At 44.2% G+C, this 22,275-nt stretch overlaps 2 non-coding genes across 2 annotated transcripts; both read right to left on the bottom strand.

Annotated features, from left to right (window-relative positions):
* Nucleotides 1-6,886: 6,886 nt before the first annotated feature.
* trnar-ccu (transfer RNA arginine (anticodon CCU)) lies at nucleotides 6,887-6,959 on the bottom strand. Its single transcript has one exon. It is a non-coding gene; the product is annotated as a tRNA-Arg (tRNA).
* Nucleotides 6,960-22,202: 15,243 nt separating this feature from the next.
* trnar-ccu (transfer RNA arginine (anticodon CCU)) lies at nucleotides 22,203-22,275 on the bottom strand. Its single transcript has one exon. It is a non-coding gene; the product is annotated as a tRNA-Arg (tRNA).

The raw sequence follows: 22,275 nt of genomic DNA, 5'->3' as shown, positions 1-22,275 counted from the left end.
TTATAGTCCAGCGGGTTATTATTCTTCTCACTGTAAACCTATGCCCTCTGTTTTTGTACTCCCCCACCCTGGGGAAAAGACTGAAGCTATTCACCCTATCCATGTCCCTCATGATTTTATAAACCTCTATAAGGCCACCCTTCAGCCTCCAACACTCCAGAGAAAATAGCCTCAGTCTATTCCTCCTCCCCCAATAGCACAAACCCTGTAACCCTTGCAACACCCTTGGAAATTATTTCTGAATGCTTGCAAGTTTTACAACCTCTTTCTATAGCAGGGAAACCAGAATTGAACGCAGTATTCCAAAAGGTGGCCTAACTAATACCTGTACAGCCACAACCCAACATCCCAATTCCTATACTCAATGCTCTGACTCATAAAAGCAAGTGGATCAAATGCCTTCTTCACTGTGCTATCTACCTGCAACTCCTTCTCTTCCTAATCTGTGTGTATGTGAGTTACAATAATCTTTTTGCATTCTGATATGAATAGATTCACTCTTTTGTTAATTCAACATATCCAGGTTTAATTGGATACTTTTAAATACCAATTCAATTGGTTTGTGAAGAAGACATCCACAAGAAAGGGTCCCTTTTAAAATTAACCTGTTAGTGACCAACCAAGGATCCAGGTAAATGAAGAAAGGAAACCATTTCATCCCTGCTCACCTGGGAGCTTAACAATTTGGGGTATCTGTCTGGAACTGTAATAACGTGGGGAACAATTCTCACACCAGCCTCTCTTTGTAAGTGCTCCATGTATTTACGAAACAATGCCCTTCACCAGAACATCTCAGTGATATATTTAACATTCCATTCACATTAATCACTCTAAGGGCATGATCTACATTAAGAATATAAACAGTAAGTGTTGAAACTCTCAGGTTTGGAAGCATCTGCCGAAAAAAACAAAATGAATATTGCAAATTGATAATTGTGTTTCTCTCCACAGATGCTACCTGAGCTGCATTTCAATATTTCCTGATTTTATTGCAGATTTCCAGCACTTGTGGCATTTAACTTTTGTATATTTTTTTTATGTAAGGAAAATGGAGATTTGAAAATATTGAATGGGACTTTTGCTCATTAACCTCTTGGGAATTGTCTCCTATTGAATGATTTGATTCAGCCTGTAGACAAGGTGCAATCATGACAAAGTCTGTGGGTTTGTACTTATTATATATCAAGGAACAGCTCATCAAATAAGGCAATCCTCTGAAACATATGAATTCTCACCTCAAGTTTGGGGAGAAAGGTATAAAAGTATTAGATGGGGTGAGATCTGATCAACTTCAGAAAAACTTTGATCTTAAAACTACAATTCTACAGTGAATGTGAAATATTGCGAAGTGTATGTTTAATTGTCCATGATATTTGTTTCTCCGTATTTAATTTTTATAAGTATCTGTAGAGTAATTAATAAACATATATTTACGAACCATTGTCATGCATTATTTTGGTAATTTTATAATTTGCCATTACTTTCTCTTCACCTTATTCAAGGAGAGTGTTTATTACAGTGAGTGATACCACACAGTATTTCAATTGCACTGAATTGGTTTTGAAAGATAACTCAATAAATGCAGGTTGATGCTGTCGATGGTTCCTGTCGATATATTTCGTTGACCTGTTCAGACGTGTTATGATGTTAAGTCTCAGGCAGAAAGAGGAAGAAGGTATAAGTAAGGTTCAAGAAACTGAAGACAGACAGAGCCCTGGAGATAACAGGAATGAACTCAAACTAGGAAATAGAGAATTTGAAGGGACCATGCAATGTTTATGGAAAACAGGATTAAGGAACCTCCAAGGCATTTTACAGAGGGATAACAAGCAACAGGTCACCAGGGAAAGAGTATGTCTTCTCAGAGAAAAGGAGGGAATTTACACATGGAGCCGGAGGAAGTGGGTGAGGTTTTTAATGAATAAACTGTATTGGTATTTCCAAAGGATTCTGGTTGTCCAAGATGGAGGAAGGGAAAAAGGTGTGACTGTAAGAGCTGCCCCTTTATTGAGGCATTTTGGGTGTTGGAGGTGATTTCCTCAAATTCCAGGAGCAGCAATTACTGTTTTATTATGCAACTTTGGAGAAAAAAACCTCAAAACAACGGCACTTTTAAAAGGAAGAAAGGGAGACAAAGAAAGTGAGTACATGGTCAGGAGGGCGGGAGGGAAGAAACCTACACTGCTCACTGATATGGATAGGAAGGGTCGAGAGGGATATGGGCCCAGTGTGGGCGAATGGGACGAGATTAGATTAGGATATGGGGTCGGCATGGACGGGATGGACCGAAGGGTCTGTTTCCATGCTGTACATCTCTATGACTCTATGATATGGTGGATGGTGAGTCTTGTATATTGATATTCTAGAGCATGTCAATATTAAAAAGGAGGTGTTGGGGTGTTTTGAAAAGCATTAAGGTAGACAAGTCCCCAAGACCTGATGGAATCTATCATAGAATCCTGAGAGAGGCAGGTGTGGAAATTGCTACGGATTTGTACAAAATATTTTATATCCTTTCTGGTCACAGGAGAATTCCTAGAGGACTGGAGAATACCCAATGTTGTTTCTTTAAGAATGGCAAAAAGAATAATTCAGGAAATTAAAGGCCAGATTGGCTTCCTGTTATTCATAGCTTGGTCATCACTGTCTGTGCCTGGATGGTACCCTCTGGAAGTCACTCTGTAAAGATCTCCACCCCTCTACCTTGGGGTCTCAGGATCTCAAGGTGTTCCTCTCTCTGGCCAAGGTTTCGGTCCATGTGTAATGGTTTCCTGAATGTGGTTCCTGTGAAGTGCCTTGTGCCATGAAAAGGGATCCCTAGATGCAGGCTATAGTTGGGTTGAAGTGTTATGGAGAACAGGCCGAGATGAGGCCGAGATGAGATCAGCCATGATCGTGTGGAATGACAAAGCAGGCTCGAGGAGCTAAATTGCCGAATTTTTAAGATCTTCGGAGCACAACCAAAGACAGAGCTATCAATTGCTGTGGGTGTCTAACATGGTATCTCACCTCAGATGCATCATGAAGAGGGTGTCCATGTTCAAAGCCCGGGGTTGTGAGTTCATATCCCATTTGGGCTGTTATGTTTTTAAACATGAACTCTGATCAGCACCCTGTGTCTGTTTGATCTCAATTCCAGTTAATAAGGGGAGATGGTGGTGCAGTGCTAGACCTGGAGTAGGAATCCAGAACACCAAGTTCATGGTGTGGGGGAGATGGACTGTAATCCCACCATACAAGGTGGTGAAATCTCAGCTCAGGAGGAACTTTGTCTGATGGTAACCATATATTGCTATTGAGGTTTGTTAGGAAGCTAACTGGTTCCATATTCTCCTTTCAGGAAGAAAACCTGGTGAGACGACAGACCCACAACAATGTGGTTGACTCACCCTCTGGGCAATAAACACTGGCCTAGTCAGAAACATATCGTATTCCCTCCCTGTAGCTCGGACACAATCCTGGAACACCCTCCATTGATTCATTGTAGGTTTACCTCCAACAAATGGTCAAAAATCACACCACACCAGGTTATAGTCCAACAGGTTTATTTGAAAACACGAGCTTTCGGAGCATTGCTCCTTCATCAGGTGTAATGAGAGAGGAGGCATCAGACACAGAATGTATAAGTAAAATATCAAAGGGTCATACAAGTGATGCGAATGTATTGAACAAATCCAAAATGGCCGACTCCCTCCTGTTAAATCTTCAATCAGTTCGAAAGGAGATACAGGCAGCACATGGATTGCAGTGGTTCAAAAAGATAGCTCCCCATCACCTTTCAGGGGAAACTAGGGAGAGGCAATAAATGTTGATCTAGTCAGCAATGTTCACGCCCTGGAAATGAATAAAAACAATCCCACAATGGAAAAAACCGCCAGGGGAAAGGTCATAGTGTAATGACTTGAAAACATCAAGCCCCAACTTTGGATGGTTTCTATTGCTATGTTTTACATTATCATCCAAAACGCACCAGTCATTGACATAAAGGTTATGATTTGGAGGAGCCGGTGTTAGACTGGGGCGGACAACGTTACAAATCACACAGCACCAGGTTATAGTCCAACAGGTTTATTGGGAAACACTAGCTTTCGAAGAGCTGCTTCTTCATGAGGTGGTTGTGGAGCAGGATCGTAAAACACTGAAGTTTTAGCAACAGGATTGTAGTGTCATGGCATGTAATATTAAACAAATTGAGCTGAAGTCTTTCATCTTTTAGAATGATCATGTTAGTTTCAGTTCCTTGTTATGTACATCCCAGACCTTTGTTAAAGTTACATTCTCAAGAGAGTTTTAACAATCGGTGCCATCTCAGCTCAGATAATGCATTGAAGATGTGAGGTTAAAATCTGTCTGTGTCACAATGTTCGGTCAGACTGATTCTATTTCTGAAGTGGCATTTACAGAATCTGACATGGTTTTATGCAGTTTTTGAGCAAAACAAAACATAATTCTGAACGTACAAATTCACCCCACAAATGTAAATGTGTGTGTGTGCAGGGGAGACTGAGTGAGTGTGTGCATTTGGGTGTGCGTGGGAGGGGGCGATGGTGTGAGTGTCTGTGAGAGTGTGTGTATGTGTATGTGTTTGAGTGTAATGGTGTATATATCTGTGAGAAGGTGTGCATGTGGGTGTGCATGTGGGAGCATGTGTGTGTATTGTGTGACAGGATGAGTGTGTGTGTGTGTGTGTGTGTGTGTGTGTGTGTGTGTGTGTGTGTGTGTGTGTGTGTGTGTGTGTGTGTGTACAGTGCAGTGGGGTCAGCTGTCGTGTGACATGAACCCATGGTCCCAGTTGAGGCCATCCCCATGTGTACCAAAGTTGGTTATCAGCTTCTGCTCGGCCACGTTTCGTTGATGCCTGTCCCAAAGTCCTCCTTGGAGGATGATTACCTGAAGGATCGAGGTTGAAAGTCCCAGATCGTTGAAGTGATCTCCGACTGGGAGGGAACACCTCTGTTTGGTGATTGTTACGCGGTGCCCATTCATCTGTTGGCGTAGCCTCTGCTCGGTCTCGCCAATGTACCATGCATTGGGCATCCTTCCCTGCAGCGTATGAGATAGACAACATTGGCCGAGTCACATGAGTACCTGCCGCGTACATGGTGGGAGATGTCCCCATGTGAAATGGCGGTATCCATGGCGACACTCTGACACGTTTTACAGTGTCTGCTGTGACAGGGTTGTTTGGTGTTGTCCTGAAGGCCGGGCAGTTTGCTGTGAACAATGGTCTGTTTAAGGTTTGGTGGCTGTTTAAAGGTGAGAAGTGGAGGGGTGGGGAAGGTCTTGGCGAGGTGCTCATCCTCATCGATAATGTGTTGCAGGCTGTGGAGAATGTGACGTAGTTTCTCAGCTCCTGGTAAGTACTGGACAATGAAGGGTACCCTGTTGGTTGTAGCTCGTGTCTGTCTCCTGAGGAGGTCATTGCAGTTTCTCCCTGGGGCATGTCAGAACTGGCGATTGATGAGTTAAGCATCGTATCACATTCTTATCAGGGCATCCTTGTGTACTTCCAAGTGCCCCTCACATTCCCCCTCACCAGAACAGATCCTGTGTAAGTGTACGGCTTGTACAGAGGGGACGGCTGTTTTAATATGTTGAGGGTGGGTTTGTGGTTGAGTGAGGTGCTGTGGTGCCCATCCTTGATGGAGATGCATGTGTCCAAGAATGAGACAGATACTAAACAGTAGTCCATGGTGAGTTTGATGGTGGGATGAAACTCGTGAAATGTTGGTGAACATAAATGTTGGGAGAGTGCAGCATTGTTCTGACATGAACACAACCAAGGTTGAGGGGAACAATTCTCCTGACATGGCCCCAGAAGCACGTGTTGTCCCATTGACCTTACAGCTCCATCTCTGATCTTCTAAGCTACTGCCTGTGGTTTACATCCCTTCTGGGGATACTTTCAATTTAAACATTCTCTCCAATTAAAACCCTCTCACTGCATTATCTCCATTCAAATTAATTTAATCTCTGACCTCATGTCTTTAAAACTCTGCATGGCTGCTTTGAGATCATCGAACTGTACAAACATTGAGCTTGCTTGACCTCTATACTGTCCTGTTGGCATTTAACAGAAAAAAATGCAGGTGAAATAAAGTTATTCCACACTCAATAATTTATATTTACATTCAATGAGTTGGACCAAGATAACAGTGAACCTCAAGGTGGAAGATTCATTGAAAATATTCGGTTTGCAAGTAATGATAGACACAGTGAAAAGTTTTGTCTTGTGAGCAATACAGGCAGCTCACAGAGTTCAGTAGCATAGATAAGTAAATAATAGGGAAACAGCAGCAGGAAACTGTTTCAAAACCGGTTGGTGTGTGTATTCAGGCTTCTGTACCTTCTCCCCGATGGTAGAGGTTGTAGAAAAACATTGCCAGGGTGGGATCGGTCTTTGAGAATGCTGGAGACCTTTCCTTGACAGTGGGCCTGGTAGATGGATTCTACAGATGGGAGGTTTGCCTTTGTGATTGTCTGGGCCGAGTTCTCTGTAACCGTCTCCAATCTTGAATGGTACAGTTGCCATACCAGGTAGTGATACATCCAGACAGAATGCTGTCGATGGTGCACCTATAAACATTGGCAGGGGTATTCTCTGTCAGTAATATCCGATGTTCTGGAGGGATCAGTGTTGAAGGGTTGGTTTGTTGATGAGAGTGTGATGAGAGCTGGCTTCCAAAAACAACCTGTCCAACCGCACTCTCAGGAATCTCGTCCCCATCCAGAAACAGCAGCCACTTGATCACCACCTTCAACATTCAAACCTGCAGATCCCCGAAAATCTTGTGCAAGATCATGTTGGAGACCACTGACCATCAACTGAATGCAGCGATTTGGATTTTTCCAAGATAGATTAGAAATAAAAGAAAAGCCACATAGACACCCCAGATGGCACTTGAACCCACAATCCCTGGCTTAGGAGGCCAGTGCCTTATCCATTAGGCCACTGGGGCCCCATGTGGTGGGTCACAATGGGAGTCTTTAAATACTGCACCCTGATCTCGAATAGTGTGTGTTTCTGTGTGTTGTTCTCTCACTGATTGGTTCTTACCCCTTCCATCTCATGCCAAATTGTTGGCTGCTTGATAAATTGATCCCGCCTCGCATTTCTTCCCAAACGGATAGATGAGAAATCAACCAAACTCCAACTTTGCACATCTCAAGTCTGAGGAAAATGGAGGAGACAGGAAAATAGCAAAGGGCTCAATGTTATTTTGTGCAGCACCTTGAAGATATTTGCAGTTCCTGGGGAAGGTGGAAGTGGAGATGTTGCAAAAAGCTGCATTGAGGACAAATCAACAGAATCAAAGCAGGCATTCAGCCCGTTGTGCCTGTGCTGTCTCTTTCAGACAATTCACCCCAAGATCTCCCAAATCCTGGAATTATCTTGTATAAGTTTCTACTAAACAGCATTTGCCATAATCTCAACACAGGCACAATGGTTTTTAACAGAGTAGCTAAAAATTCCAGTCAATTTGGATTGAGATGAAGTTGACATGGGATGAAAATCAGCCACTGCAAAGACCAGGCTTAAAAATGAAATCCCTGAAATCCCAGATTTCAGAGGCCAGTGCCATAGCCATTAGGCCAGGAGGGCACTATGTTGGTAGACCACTGGAAACAGTTGACCTCAAATGAGTGCGAAAGCCAAGCACACTCCCAGATCTGTGACAACACACTGAGGGAGGCACGAAAGGTTCAGGCAGCTGCTGCCAAGGTGTAACAGGGAAACAACACAGTCTCAGGTCTTTCTGACAAATGATCACATCGTCCTTTCAGTTCTCAGACCCTCTTGGTGCCTGACTCTGAACAGAGATCGTTTTCTGCCCAAGTACAAAATGCCTTCCTTTCCACAACGATACAGAAGGTTTGAGAAATGTCAATATTCCAATGGTTTGTTGGTTCTTTTCTCTCTGCATAGACTGTACACAACTGATTTAGAACCTTTGTATGCATTTCCAAATGATGTTACAAACTGTTTCAAAACTTTGTTAATAAAATCAAGTTGAATCGCAAATTAAATTTAGTCTCCCTTTGTCCCCATCACCAACAAGAATACTTGAGTCAAGTTGTGAGGAATTCATCAGACCAATGAGACTCCAGGAATTCTTCCAAGATGTCAGCAATGATCCCAATGAGCCAACCAATGAACGGGAACAGTCATCAGAGAGATCCATCGTGGAGCGACCAAAGAAGGAGTCGATTTGTATCCCTGCGGAGGGCCGCTGTCCTGACCTTGAGATGTATGCTCAACCGTCAGGAGATGGGTGAATGACAGATTTAAAAATCACACAACACCAGGTGAGAGTCGAACATGTGGAAGCACTAGGTTTCGGAGCACTGCTCCTTCATCAGGTGGTTGAGGAGAATAAGATTGCAAGACACAGAATTTAAAGCAAGTGTTTACAGTGTGATGCAACTGAAATTGTATCTTGAGAAAGACCTGGATTGTTTGTTAAGTCTCTCATCTTTTCGAATGGCCAGGTTGGTTTTCGTTCTTTCATATGTAAATTGCAAAACTTTTATCAAAAGTTATATTCTCAAGTGAACTTTAATAATTGGTATCGTGTCGGCCCAGATGATGTATTGAAGGTGTGAGCTTCCCTGTGTGAGGCTGTCTGTGCCACAATGGTCAGACTGATTCTAATTTAAAAACAGATTTACAACATCTTACATGGATTCATACAATTTTTGAGCAAAGTAAAATGTAATTCTTTAAGTACAAGTTCATCACACAAACTTATGTGTGTGTGTGTATATACGTGTGTGTGTGTGTGTGTGTCTGTGTATGTGAAAATGTGTGTGTGTGTGTGAATGTGTGTGTGTATATGTGTGTGTGTATGTGTATGTGTGTGTGTGTGTATGTGTGTGTGCGTGTGTATATGTGTGTGTGTGTGTGTGTGTGTGTGTGTATGTTTATGTGTCTGTGTGTGTAGGTGAATGGGGTCACCTGTAATGTCCCAGTTGAGGCCATCTCCATTGTTACCAAACTTGGTGATCAGCCTCTGCTCGGCCACTTTTCATTGTTGCCTGTCCCGAAGTCCCCCTTGGAGGAAGGTCCGAGGTCGAATGTCCCAAATTGCTGAAGTGTTCTCTGACTGGGAGGGAACACTCCTGTCTGTTGACACTCATGACAGCCCCAACCCCCATCCCATACACGCACACGCACATGCACACACACACACATGCACACACACACACACACACATGCACACACGCACTCGCGCACACACACACACACACACACACACACAAGCACATATAAGTTTGTTGGTGAATTTGTATTTGCAGAACTACATTTTACTTTGCTCAAAAACTGCATGAACTGCACAGCAAAGGAGAGAATTGTGGCTGCTCCCAGAGTCAGGTGGCTCAGTGGTTAGCACTGCGACCTCACAATACCAGGGTCCCAGGTTCAATTCCAGCCTTACATAACTGCCTGTGTGGAGTTTGCACATTGCTCTGGTTTCCTCCCACAGTACAAAGGTGAATTGGCCATGTTAAGTTGCCCATAGTGTTACCTGTTTCCACACTGTAGGTGGTCGAATCCAGGGGAAGGATCTGAAGGCCCTAATTTACGAGGGCTCTAAGCTCATGCCTTTCCAGGACTTCTCAGCGGTGGGAAACCAGAAAAGGAAACCTTACGATGATGAGCCTAAGACATAGGAATGGAAGTAAGGCCATTCAGCCCATCGGGTCCACCCTGCCATTCAATTGTGAATGATGGGCATTTCAACGCCACTTTGTGTCACTCTCATCGTCATCCTTAGGCTGTGCCCATGGGTCTTGATGGAAACACATTCCCAGCATCCACCCTTTCTAAGCCATGCATTATCTCGTAAATTTGTATTAGATCTCCACTCAACCTTCTAAACTCTAATCAACGCAATCCCAGGATCCTCAGCTGTTCATCGTATGTTAAGCCTCCCATTCCAGGGATCATCTGTGTGAATCTCCGCTGGACATGCTCCAGTGCCAGTATATCCTTCCTGAGGTGTGGAGCCCAAAATTGGATACAGTATTTCAAATGGGGCCTAACCATAGCTTTATAAAGTCTCAGAAGGACATCGCTGCTTTTACATTCCAACCCTCTTGAGATAAATGGCAACATTACATTTGTTTTCTTAACCACAGACTCAACCTGCAAGTCAACCTTTAGAGATTCCTGGACTATCATTGCCAGATCCCTTTGTACTTTGGCTTTATGAATTTTCTCACTGTTTAAAAAATAGTCCATGCCTGTATTCCTTTTTCCAAAGTGCAAGTCCTAGCATTTGCTCAGGTTAAATTTCATCAGCCATTTCCTGGACCACTTTCCGAAACTGTCTAAATCTTTCTGCAGCCTCCCACCTCCTCAGAACGACCTGCTTGTCTGCCTAACTTTGCATCATCGGTGAACTTCGCCAGAATGCCCCCCAGTCCCTTCCTCCAGATCATTAATATATAAAGTGAACAGCTGCGGCCCCAACACTGAACCCTACGGGACACCACTTGTCACCAGCTACCATTCCAAGAAAGAACCTTTTATCCCAACTCTCTGCCTTCTGTCAGACAGCCAATCCCCAATCCATGCCAGTAGCTCACCTCGAACACCATGGACCCTCACCTTACTCAGCAGTCTCCCGTGAGGCACCTTATCAAAGGTCTTTTGGAAATCGAGGTAGATAACATCCACTGGTTTTCCCTGGTCTAACCTACTTGTTACCTCTTCAAAGAATTCTAACAGGTTTGTTAGGCATGACCTCCCCTTACTAAATCCATGCTGACTTGTTCTAATCCAACCCTGCACTTCCAAGAATTTAGAAATCTCATCCTTAATGATGGATCCTAGAATTTAACCTACAACCGAGATTAGGCTAACAGGCCTATAGTTTTCCATCTTTTATCTTGATCTTTTCTTGAACAAGGTGTTTACAACAGTGATTTTCCAATCATCTGGGAATTTCCCTGACTCCAGTGATTTTTGAAAGAATAAAAATAGCCTCTACTATTTCCTCAGCCACTTCCCTCAGAACTCTAGGATGTCGACCATCGGGGCCGGGAGATTTATCAATTTTTAGACCTTTCAGCTTTTCTAGCACTTCCTCTTTTGTAATGGCTACCATATTCAAATCTGCCCCCTGACTCTCCTTAATTGTTAGGATAATGCTCATGTCTTCCACTATGAAGACTGACACAAAGTATTTACCAAGTTCTTCAGCCATTTCCTTATCTCCCTTCCCGAACGTTCCTGCATCAATTTGGAACGGCCCAATTTCTACTTTTGCCTCTCGTTTGTTTCTTATGTATCAAAAGAAACTTTAATAATCGTTTCTTACATTACTGGCGAACTTACCTTCATATTTGATCCTCTCCTTCCTATTTCTATGTCTTTGTTATCCTCTGTTTGTTTTTGTCAGCTTCCCAATCTTCTGATTTCCCAGTGCTCTTGGCCACTTTGTAGACTCTCTCTTTCCCTATGATACATTTCCTGACTTCCTTTGTCAGCCCTGGCTGTTTAATTCCCGCCCCCTGACGGATAATGTTTCTGCCAAGAGAAGACTGAGGGAGTTTGGGATCCAGTACTCTCTGAGGTATCCGGCGGTGCTCCGATAACCTTACATGGATCCGTACATCTCTTTGATACATCGGAGAAGGCAAGAGACTTTGTGGACAAATTAACCGAATCTGAACAATTTAGTATCTACAAATAGTGTTGTTTGGTTATGTCTTTGTTGTTTTTTAAAACAACTGAGGAAGTCCAGTTGGAGCTTTCTTTTCCTTGTTTTCCCGATTGGTAATAATCCGGTTTAAACTGTGTTTGGTGGCGGTTGAGATGTGTACTTTCAATTTCTAAGTGAATTTATATCAGAGGATGGGTGGGGTATTTACCCCATCGATCTGAAATGTTTTTTTCTTTATTCATAAAGTAAATATGGTATATTTACTTTCTATTCTGCTTGTTTTTGTGGTATGGCTTTAGCTAGAAGGAGGGAAAATGGTTGGGATGGCTAGATGCCCACTTATGGGCAATTTGGGATGGGTAGTTGCCCCCTCTGGGCAGGAGGTGAGTTCCCCTATTCGGCGCCATTGGCACTTTATATGGTGGTTTGTCTTGCTTTTAATCTGTGATAGTTTTGGAGGTTCGTTAAATGTAGTGGTTTCAGTTTATGTAGTTTTTATATTTGATGGATCATATGACACTAAGTCTCAGTGATTTGTGGTTCGAGTTCCTCCTCTCTGGAATTTAAATGTTACTGCAGAAGGTTATGGCTAATGACTTGATTAAATGGTGAACCTGGAATATCAAGGGAAGTCACTCACCAATTAAGAGGAAGAAGGTACTTTTGAGTCTTAGAAAGGAGAAAGTGGAGATTCCTTTGTTACAGGAGACACACTTGGATGACAGGGAGCATTTGAAACTACAGCAGAATGGCTTTGATCGGGTTTACTTCACATCATTTAATACTAGAAATAGGAGAGTGGCTATATTGGTGAGGAGGAATCTCCCATTTAAGTTACAAGAGTGTGTTAAAGACACACACAGAGGAGGAGTGAGATACGTTTTCTAAATTAATCACTCTGGAGTCCTGGCATATCATTATAGGGGGAGATTTTAACTGTCTCATGTATCCCACAGTACTGAGGTTCCCCAAAGCCCCCCCTCCCACCCCCGATACCCTCTGTACAAACAAAACAATTAATGGATCTGTGTGTGGAGTGAGGGTTGGTGGACATCTGGAGGTGTCTCCACCCTACAGGCAGGGATTTTACAATTTTTTTCCAATCCACACAGATGTCACACCAGGATTGATTTTTTTCCAATCCCTGTGGCAACCTTGGAGTTGGTGGCACCTTGTACGATCGGTAATATTACCATCTCTGATCACACTCCAGTGTACCTGTTGGTTAAGATTAAGGACGTTACAGTGGGTCCAAGGCACTGGCGAATGGATCCCTTTATCCTCAAGGATAATACGTTTGTGGAGTATTTCTCTCAGGAATATTGGCCTTTCCGAGACATTAAATCACGCTCAGTTAGTAACCAATCCTTCGTTTCGGAAATTGCCAAAGCCTATGCCAGTGGGTCAGTTATTTCCTTCTCTGCTAGTAGGAGCCGGCAGAAGGGTGAGCAGCAACGTCTCCTCGAAACACAGTTGAAGGCAGCTGAGAAGGCCTACTTTGACAGGCCCTCGTTGGTCAAGTTACAGAGGATTACGGCGCTGCGGTCTGCATTGAATTCCGTGCTCACGCAGACAGCAAAGAACGAGCTTACTTTTGCAAAGCAAAGGTTATATGATCATGGAGACAGGTCTGGGAAACACTTACCGTATCTCGCTAGGAAAAGGAGCGCCCCTCAAGCCATTACGGTGATTAGGGAAGGGTCTGGGGACCGAACATGTGACTCCAAAAAGATTAATGTGTCATTCCAGAGATATTACTCTAAGTTATACCAATCTGAGGTTTGTGAGGAGGGGCGGGCCCAAATGGAGGCTTTATTCAAGGATCTGGAGCTCCTGGGTGTGACCCCCGAACAAGAGTCTTTTCTCAATGTCCCCTTATCAGAGTGAGAGGTGCAGGAGGCTGTGAAGCAGCTTCAGAGTGGAAAGGCACCTGGTCCTGATGGACTTCCCAGCGAATTCTAGAAGGAATTTATAAACATATTGTCAGGCCCGATGTTCAACATGTTTAATGACTCATACAGCCATGATAGTCTCCAGCAATCTCTGAGAGAGGCCAATATTTCGCTTATTCTTAAAAAAGGGAATGTCCCGGGGGACTGTGCTTTGTACAGGCCCATTTCACTCTTAAATGTGGACTTTAAAATCCTCTCCAAGACCCTTGTGTTAAGGCTGGAGACTGTGTTACCTTCTATTGTTAAAGAGGACCAGACGGGCTTCATAAAGGGCCGCAGATCCTCCAATAATGTTAGGAGGCTGCTTAATGTAATTCAAGTGTGTCAACAACAGTCAATATAGGGATTGGTGATTTCTCTAGATACAGAGAAGGCCCTTGACCGAGTTGAGAGGGCGTACCTTTTCTATACTCTGGAGCGGTTTGTTTTGGGTGAAGTTTTTATAAGATAGGTAAAGGTTCTCCACAATGACCCTCTCACTGCAATCATCACCAACAGGGTGTGATCAAGCAATTTTAACATTTTTGGGGTCAGCCGACAGGTCTGTTCCCTTTCCCCACTGCTTTTTACAGTGGGGATCGAATCATTGGTGGAGGGCATTCATAGGGATCCCAATATATCAGCTCCAGACGGGGGGTCAAATTTACATCAGAGTTTATTGTATGTGGATGATGTCCTAATTCTTTCGTCAAATCCAGCAGTTTCAGTCCCTCGCCTGTTAGCATGCATCTGTGTGTTTGGCACCTTTTTGGGGGACAAGATTAATCTTTCAAAATCAGAGACTATGCCTATGGGTGGTGTTATGAAAGTGTTAAGTCTTGAGGGTGAATATCGATTCCCATTTAAATGGTCACAGGGGGGTTTTGTGTATTTGAGCGTGTTCATTACTCCAGTTCGGAATCGGTTGTTCAAAGCCAATTTTGTTCAATTATTTGACAAAATCAAACAAGACCTTCAAAGATGGAGGCGTTTCTGGTCTCGTGGTTGGGTCGGATAGTGTTTATTAAGATGAATATTCTCCCTCGTTTACTATCCCCTATATGGATGCTCCCTCTGATTTTCGATAAGCAAACATTCAGGAGACTGAACGGCTGGTTCAGCCCCTTTATTTGACATCGTCAGTGGCCCCTCATTAAATGAGCTAAACTGCGATTGTTTCACAGACTGGGGGGAGTGGATCTCCCAGACATTAAAAGCTACCAACGAAGCTCACTTTTATCCTACATGAGTGATTGGGCTTGTGGGGACCCTCTTTCAATGTGGTTAGATATTGAAACCTCCCAGGCTAAGGTGACCCCTTACTCACTTGCTGTGTTTGGACAAAATGAGGACAGTTAGGGAATATTGCCATAACCCAATAGTTATCGATTCTGTTAAAGCATGGTGGGCAATTCGGCAGAGGGAAGGCAATATTGGCAAGACATCTTCTCTTACACCGGGTATGCCAGGTTTTCAACCGGGGATAATAGATTTAGGATCCAAACATTGGGCAGTTAGGGGTGTGTCTTGTGTGGGTGTTTTGTTTGTGGGAGACACAATGATGTCCTTCGATCAGTTAGCACGGAAACACAAGCTACCGAACAGGGATTTCTTTTGTTTATTTCAAGTTAGAGATTTTATTCAAACAAAGACGATACTTTTGACTGATCCCTCCAAGTCCGACATAGAGAGAGGGGTGATTTAGCCCCATATCCTGCAGACCCCACAAAGTTCTGTATTTTTCTGACACAACATCCCACCAAACCCAAAACAGACCTGGGGATGTTTCCAGGGGAGATGAGAATTCGATTTGACATCAGACAAAGAAGATCAGTCATGAAGACAAAGCTTAAAAGTTAGCCATCCCAGATGGGACTTGAACCACAATTCCAGGCTGAGGAGGCCAGTGCCTTATCCATTAGACCACTGGGGCCACACGTGCATAGTTAAAATGGCAGCCTATAAGTACTGCACCTTGAAGCTCTCATATTGTGTTCTTCTCTGGGTTTTATACTCACACTGATTGGTTGTTCCCCTTGCATCTCATTCTAAATCATTGGCTGCTTGATAAAATTGATCTTACCTCCCAAATCTCCCCAAATGGACAGACAAGAAATCCACCAAACTCCAACGTTGCACAACTCAAGTCTGAGGAAAATGGAGCAGACAGGAAAATAGCAAAGAGCTCAATGTTATTGTGTGCACCAGTTTCAAGATATTTGCAGTTAGTGGGGAAGGAGGAAGTGGAGATTTTGCAAAAAGCTGCATTGAGGACAATTCAACAGGATCTTAGCGGGCATTCAGCCCATTGGGGATGTGCTGTCTCTTTCAGACAATTCACCCCAAGATCTCCCAAACCCTGGAATTTCCTTGTGCAAGTTTCTACTAAAGAGCATTTTCCATAATCCCGAAGCAGGGAAGTGATTTTTAACAGAGTAGTTGAAAAATCCAGTCAATTTGGATTGAGATGGAGTTGATATGGGTTGAAAATCAGCCACCACAAAGACCAGGCTTAAAAAGTCAACACCCCAAAAAGGTTTTGAACCTCCAATCCACTACATCAGAAGCTACAGTCTTACCCATTAAGCCACAAAAACTCAGTGCCAATACTCCACTGGGAATAGTTGATCTTAAATGAGTGCTACAGCCGAGCATATTCCAAGATCTGTTACGACACACTGAGGGACGCACTAAAGTTTCGGGCAGCTGCTGCCAAGGTGTAACAGGGAAACAACACAGTCTCAGGTCTTTCTGACAAATGATCACATCGTCCTTTCAGTTCTCAGACCCTCTTGGTGCCTGACAATGAACAGAGATCGGTTCCTGCCCATGTACAAAATGCTGTTTTTTTCACGACACAGAACTTTGAGAAATGTCAAAATTCCAGTATTTTGTTGGTTCTTTTCTCTCTGCATAGACTGTACACAACTGGTTTAGAACCTGTGTATGCATTTCTATTTGATTTTTTATGAATAAAGTCTATTTTTTAAATAAACAAAATTTGGAGAGAGAGAAGATCTGCCCGAACTTGCGAGACCCCCCTTTGTGGAAGAGAGCCAGCCCTATATCGGGACAGGAAGGAGATTCCAATGGCCCAGCATGGATTGTTCCAGTTAATACCCTCGCCTCCTTGACCACAAAGTGGGGAGTGAAGTGGGAGATTGCACGGGGCAGGGTGACACGAGGTACACGGACACACAAGATGGCCGCTGAGCCATAAGTCGGCCATTTGACACACAAGATGACCGCCAGACCACAATATGGAGAGAGACAGCAGAGCAAACACAGACACTGCCTGGGGCCACCAGAATGCCAGCACAATGCACTCACAACCGAGTTGATTAGTTTAAGGCGGATGGGAGAGACAATACACATGAAGAACATACACTGCCCGCCAAAGGGTCTGGGTCAGACAACACCTTTGATAGAAATGCTAACTGTTAGATACAGACTCAATACAGAGGGATAATAGCCAAGGCTGCAGTAATCGGCCTTCTCAGGAAGAGCGATGAGCGCCCATTACTACAGCAACGGACTTCCGCGCAGACGCTGAAACTGACAACTGCACTGAACTTAACAAAGGTCACGCTGGAACTGACAATAACTGCACCGAAACGATCAAGGAATCTGCAATGTTTACAATAAACAAGCCATGTTACAGAGACAATAACCTCATCACTGACCTATTATATCACAAAATGTATCACAGTATCTTGACCATGTGCTCCGGGTTGAGAGAAGAATCACAGCTGACCACTGTGCTGTTGGTGCTGCTCTCTCCCCGGAGCTCCGGGATTTCCTTGGACAATAAACTCTGTTGGTGAACCTCGACTCTGACTCAGAGCCTGGTGATTTTCAGCAGTTGCCTTCCAACAAATGTTTGTCCAATCTGTGTTCTCCAACGATGGCCGAACTACCTCACATCTCCATCATAGCCTCCATGCAATTGTATTCAATACCTTGACTAAGAAAGGTAAGGGCTCAAATGCATAGCCACAACCCCATCAGTTCCAACCTTGAACACCCAGATTTCAATTATTTCCATTGACATATTGGACATCATCATAAATACCAAACATGCAGGTAATCTGGGGTTCAGTTGGTAATGTTGACAGAATATAGCTTACTCTAACACCAACACAACCAAACCAGAAGGTCCTTTGTCCATAGATAGGTAGGCCCATCTGTTGGAGCCCCAGTGATCTCTTGGGAAAGGCACCAACTTCCTAAACCAGAGATTGTGAGCTCAAATCTTATTTGGGGTTTTGAGTTTGTTGAAACCTTCACTGTGCAGCTGATCTCAATCCTGTGTGGTCACGTGACCATGGCAACAAAATCAGGCATTCTCAATTGATCCTCACCTGGAGAAATTTGACCAGATAGAAAATTGGCCAAACTAAATTAAACAGCAGCTATCAGCTCCAGAGAACAGTGCAACGAAGATCAAAGAGCTACAAAGATTCAAGAAGAACCAGTTCCAACCAGACTGAGGGTTGTATATTGGAGAAGTGTCAGCCTGAGTCAATCCACTTTATAGCTCCTCGCATGACAAGAGTCAAGGGTATTGGTATGACCCCATTGGATGATGTGAACCCAGCTCATGACCGTATTGGCCAAAGCCACAGAAGATTCTGGAAGACCAGGGATAGGAGAAGAGGAAAACACACCTGAACGCCAAACCCTTAGCAAAGCCTTGACTGGGTCCTGCAGTGGAGCTCTGACCATCTGCTCCAAACCTGTTCATAAAAACCCTCGCGTGAGAAGGGCAGGCCATTCAGCCCATCACATCCACACTGACCCTCTGAAGAGCATCCCATCCAGGCCCAACCCCTATCCTCTCACACTGCATTCCCCAAAGCCATTCCACGAAACCTGCACATCTTTGGACTGTGGGAGGAAACCAAAGCAACCGGAGTACCCCATGGAGAGAATGTGCAAACTCGACACAAACAGACACCCAAGGGAGGAATCAAAGCCAGGTCCCTGACACTGTGAGGCAGCAGTGCTACCCACTGAGCCACCTTGCCATCCCCAGGAGAATCTCAGCAGGTTTTAAGCCATTGTGACAGTGCTTTCTCTTTCAGAAAATTCACCTCAATCCTGCAAATCTTGTGCAAGGCGATGTTGGGCACCACTTTCCATCTAGAGATTTTCCCAAAGTTGATTAGAAATCAAGTTGACAAAGGGCGAGTGACTGACACCCCAGATGGGACTGGAACTCACAAGCCCTGGCTTAGAAGGCCAGTGCCATATCCATTAGGCCACTGGGGCCACACACAAGGGTGAAAATCACAGCCTTTATGTACTGCACCCGACCTCTCTTACTGTGTGTTTCTGAGTGTTATACTCTCACTGATTGTTTTTTACCCCTACCATCTCATGCTAAATTGTTGGCTGCTTGATAAATCAATCTCGCTTCCCATTTGTCTCCAAACGGACATATGAGAAATTAACCAAACTCCAATGTTGCACAACTCAAGTCTGAGGAATATGGAGCAGACAGGAAAATAGCAAAGGGCTCAATGTTATTTTGTGCAGCACTTTCAAGATATTTGCAGTTAGTGGGGAAGGAGGAAGTGGAGATGTTGCAAAAAGCTGCATTGAGGACAAATCAACAGGATCTTAGCAGGCATTCAGCCCATTGTGGCTGTGCTGTCTCTTTCAGACAATTCACCCCAAGATCTCCCAAACCCTGGAATTACCTTGTGCAAGTTTCTACTAAAGAGCATTTTCCATAATCTCGAAGCAGGCAAGTGATTTTTAACGGAGTGGTTGAAAAATCCGGTCAATTTGGATTGAGATGGAGTTGATATGGGATGAAAATCAGCCACCACAAAGACCAGGCTTGAAAAGTCAACACCCCAAAAGGGATGTGAACCACCAATCCACTACATCAGAAGCTACAGTCTTACCCATTAAGCCACAAAAGCTCAGGGACAATACGCTACTGGGAATAGTTGATCTTAAATGAGTGCTACAGCCGAGCAGATTCCAAGATCTGTCACGACACACTGAGGGATGCACTAAAGTTTCGGGCAGATGCTGCCAAGGTGTAACAGGGAAACAACACAGTCTCAGGTCTTTCTGACAAATTATCACATCGTCCTTTCAGTTCTCAGACCCTCTTGGTGCCTGACAATGAACAGAGATCGGTTCCTGCCCAAGTACAAAATGCCGTTTTTTTTTCACGACACTGAACTTTGAGAAATGTCAAAATTCCAGTGTTTTGTTGGTTCTTTTCTCTCTGCATAGTCTATACACAAATGACTTAGAACCTTTGAATGCATTTCTATTTGATTTTTTATGGATAAAGTATATTTAAAAAAAAAGCAAAATCTGGAGAGAGAGAAGATCTGCCCGAACTTGCGAGACCCCCCTTTGTGGAAGAGAGCCAGTCCTATATCGGGACAGGAAGGAGATTCCAATGGCCCAACATGGATTGTTCCAGTTAATACCCTCGCCTCCTTGACCACAAAGTGGGGAGGGAAGAGGGGGTTGGCACGGGGCAGGGTGACACTAGGTACACGGACACACAAGATGGCCGCTGAGCCATAAGTTGGGCACTTGACACACAAGATGGCCGCCGGACCACAACATGGAGAGAGACAGCAGAGCAAACACAGACACTGCCTGGGGCCACCAGAATGCCCGCACAATGCACTCACAACCGAGTTGATTAGTTTAAGACGGATGGGAGAGACAATACACATGAAGAACATACACTGCCCGCCAAAGGGTCTGGGTCAGACAACACCTTTGATAGAAATGCTAACTGTTAGATACAGACTCAATACAGAGTGATAATAGCCAGGGCTGCAGTAATCGGCCTTCTCAGGAAGAGCGATTACCGCCCATTACTACAGCAATGGACTTCCGCGCAGACGCTGAAACTGACAACAACTGCACTGAAATTAACAAAGGCCACACTGGAACTGACAATAACAGCACTGAAACAATCAAGGATTCTGCAATGTTTCCAATAAACAAGCCATGTTACAGAGACAATAACCTCATCACTGACCTATTATATCACAAAATGTATCACAGTATCTTGACCATGTGCTCCGGGTTGAGAGAAGAATCACAGCTGACCACTGTGCTGTTGGTGCTGCTCTCTCCCCGGAGCTCCGGGATTTCCTTGGACAATAAACTCTGTTGGTGAACCCCGACTCTGACTCAGGGGCTGGTGATTTTCAGCAGTTGCCTTCCTACAAATGTTTGTCCAATCTGTGGATGTGACACTCCAAGTTCTCCAACGATGGCCTAACTACCTCACATCTCCATCATAGCCTCCTTGCAATTGTATTCAATACCTTGACTGAGAAAGGTAAGGACCCAAATGCATAGCCACAGCCCCATCAGTTCCAACCTTGAACACCCAGATTTCAATCATTTCCATTGACATATTGGACATCGTCATAAATACCAAACATGCAGGTAATCTGGGGTTCAGCTGGTAATGTTGACAGAATATAGCTTAGACTGACACCAACACAACCAAAACAGAAGTTACTTTGTCCATCAGTTGGTAGCTCTATCTGTTGGAGCCCCAGTGACCTCATGGGTAAGGCACTAACTTCCTAAACCAGAGATTATGGGCTCACATCTTATTTGGGGTTTTGATTTTGTTGAAACCTTCACTGTGCAGCTGATCTCAATCCTGTGTGGTCACGTGTCCATGGCAACAAAATCAGGCATTTTCAATTGATCCTCAGCAGGAGAAATTTGACCTGATAGAAAATTGGCCAAACTAAATTAAAGAGCAGCTATCAGCTCCAGAGAACAGTGCAACTAAGATCAAAGAGCTACAAAGATTCAAGAAGAACCAGTTCCAACCAGACTGAGGGTTGTATATTGGAGAAGTGTCAGCCTGAGACAATCCACTTTATAGCTCCTGGCATGACAACAGTTAAGTGTATTGGTGTGACCCCATTGGATGTTGTGAACCCTGCTGATTATTGTACTGGCCAAAGCCACAGAAGGTTCTGGAAGATCAGAGAAATGTAGGGTAGGAACACACACCTGGATGCCAGTCCCTTTGCGAAGCCTTGACTGGGCCTTGCAGTGGAGCTCTGACCATCTGCTCCAACCTTGTTCAGAGAAGCCCTAGAGTGGGGTGGGAGGAGGCCATTCAGACCATCACGTCCACACTGACCCTCTGAAGAGCATCCCATCCAGGCCCAACCCCTATCCTCTCACCCTGCATTCCCCAAAACCAATCCACCGAACCTGCACATCTTTGGGCTGTGGGAGGAAACCAAAGCACCCGGAATACCCCATGGAGAGAATGTGCAAACTCTACACAAACAGACACCCAAGGGAGGAATCAAAGCCAGGTCCCTGATGCTGTGAGGCAGCAGTGCTAGCCACTGAGCTGCCATGACATCCTCAGGAGAATCTCAGCAGGTTTTCAGCCATTGTGACTGTGCTGTCTCTTTCTGACGGTTTACCCCACTATCCTGCATATCCTCAACATTCTGTATTTTTCTGACACAAGGTACCACCAACCCAATTCAGACCTGGGGACTTATCCAGATGACATGAAAAATTGACTTGACCTCAGACAAAGATCAGCCATGAAGACAAGGGTTAAAATGTCAGACACCCCAGATGGGACTTGAACCCACAATCCCTGGCTTAGGAGGCCAGTGCCTTATCCATTAGGCCACTGGGGC

Source organism: Chiloscyllium punctatum, chromosome 18 (genome assembly GCF_047496795.1).
Source record: "Chiloscyllium punctatum isolate Juve2018m chromosome 18, sChiPun1.3, whole genome shotgun sequence".
In the NCBI taxonomy this organism is placed as follows: domain Eukaryota; kingdom Metazoa; phylum Chordata; class Chondrichthyes; order Orectolobiformes; family Hemiscylliidae; genus Chiloscyllium; species Chiloscyllium punctatum.
The sequence above is the reverse complement of the archived record's forward strand: the minus strand, read 5'-3'. Positions and strand labels throughout refer to the sequence as shown.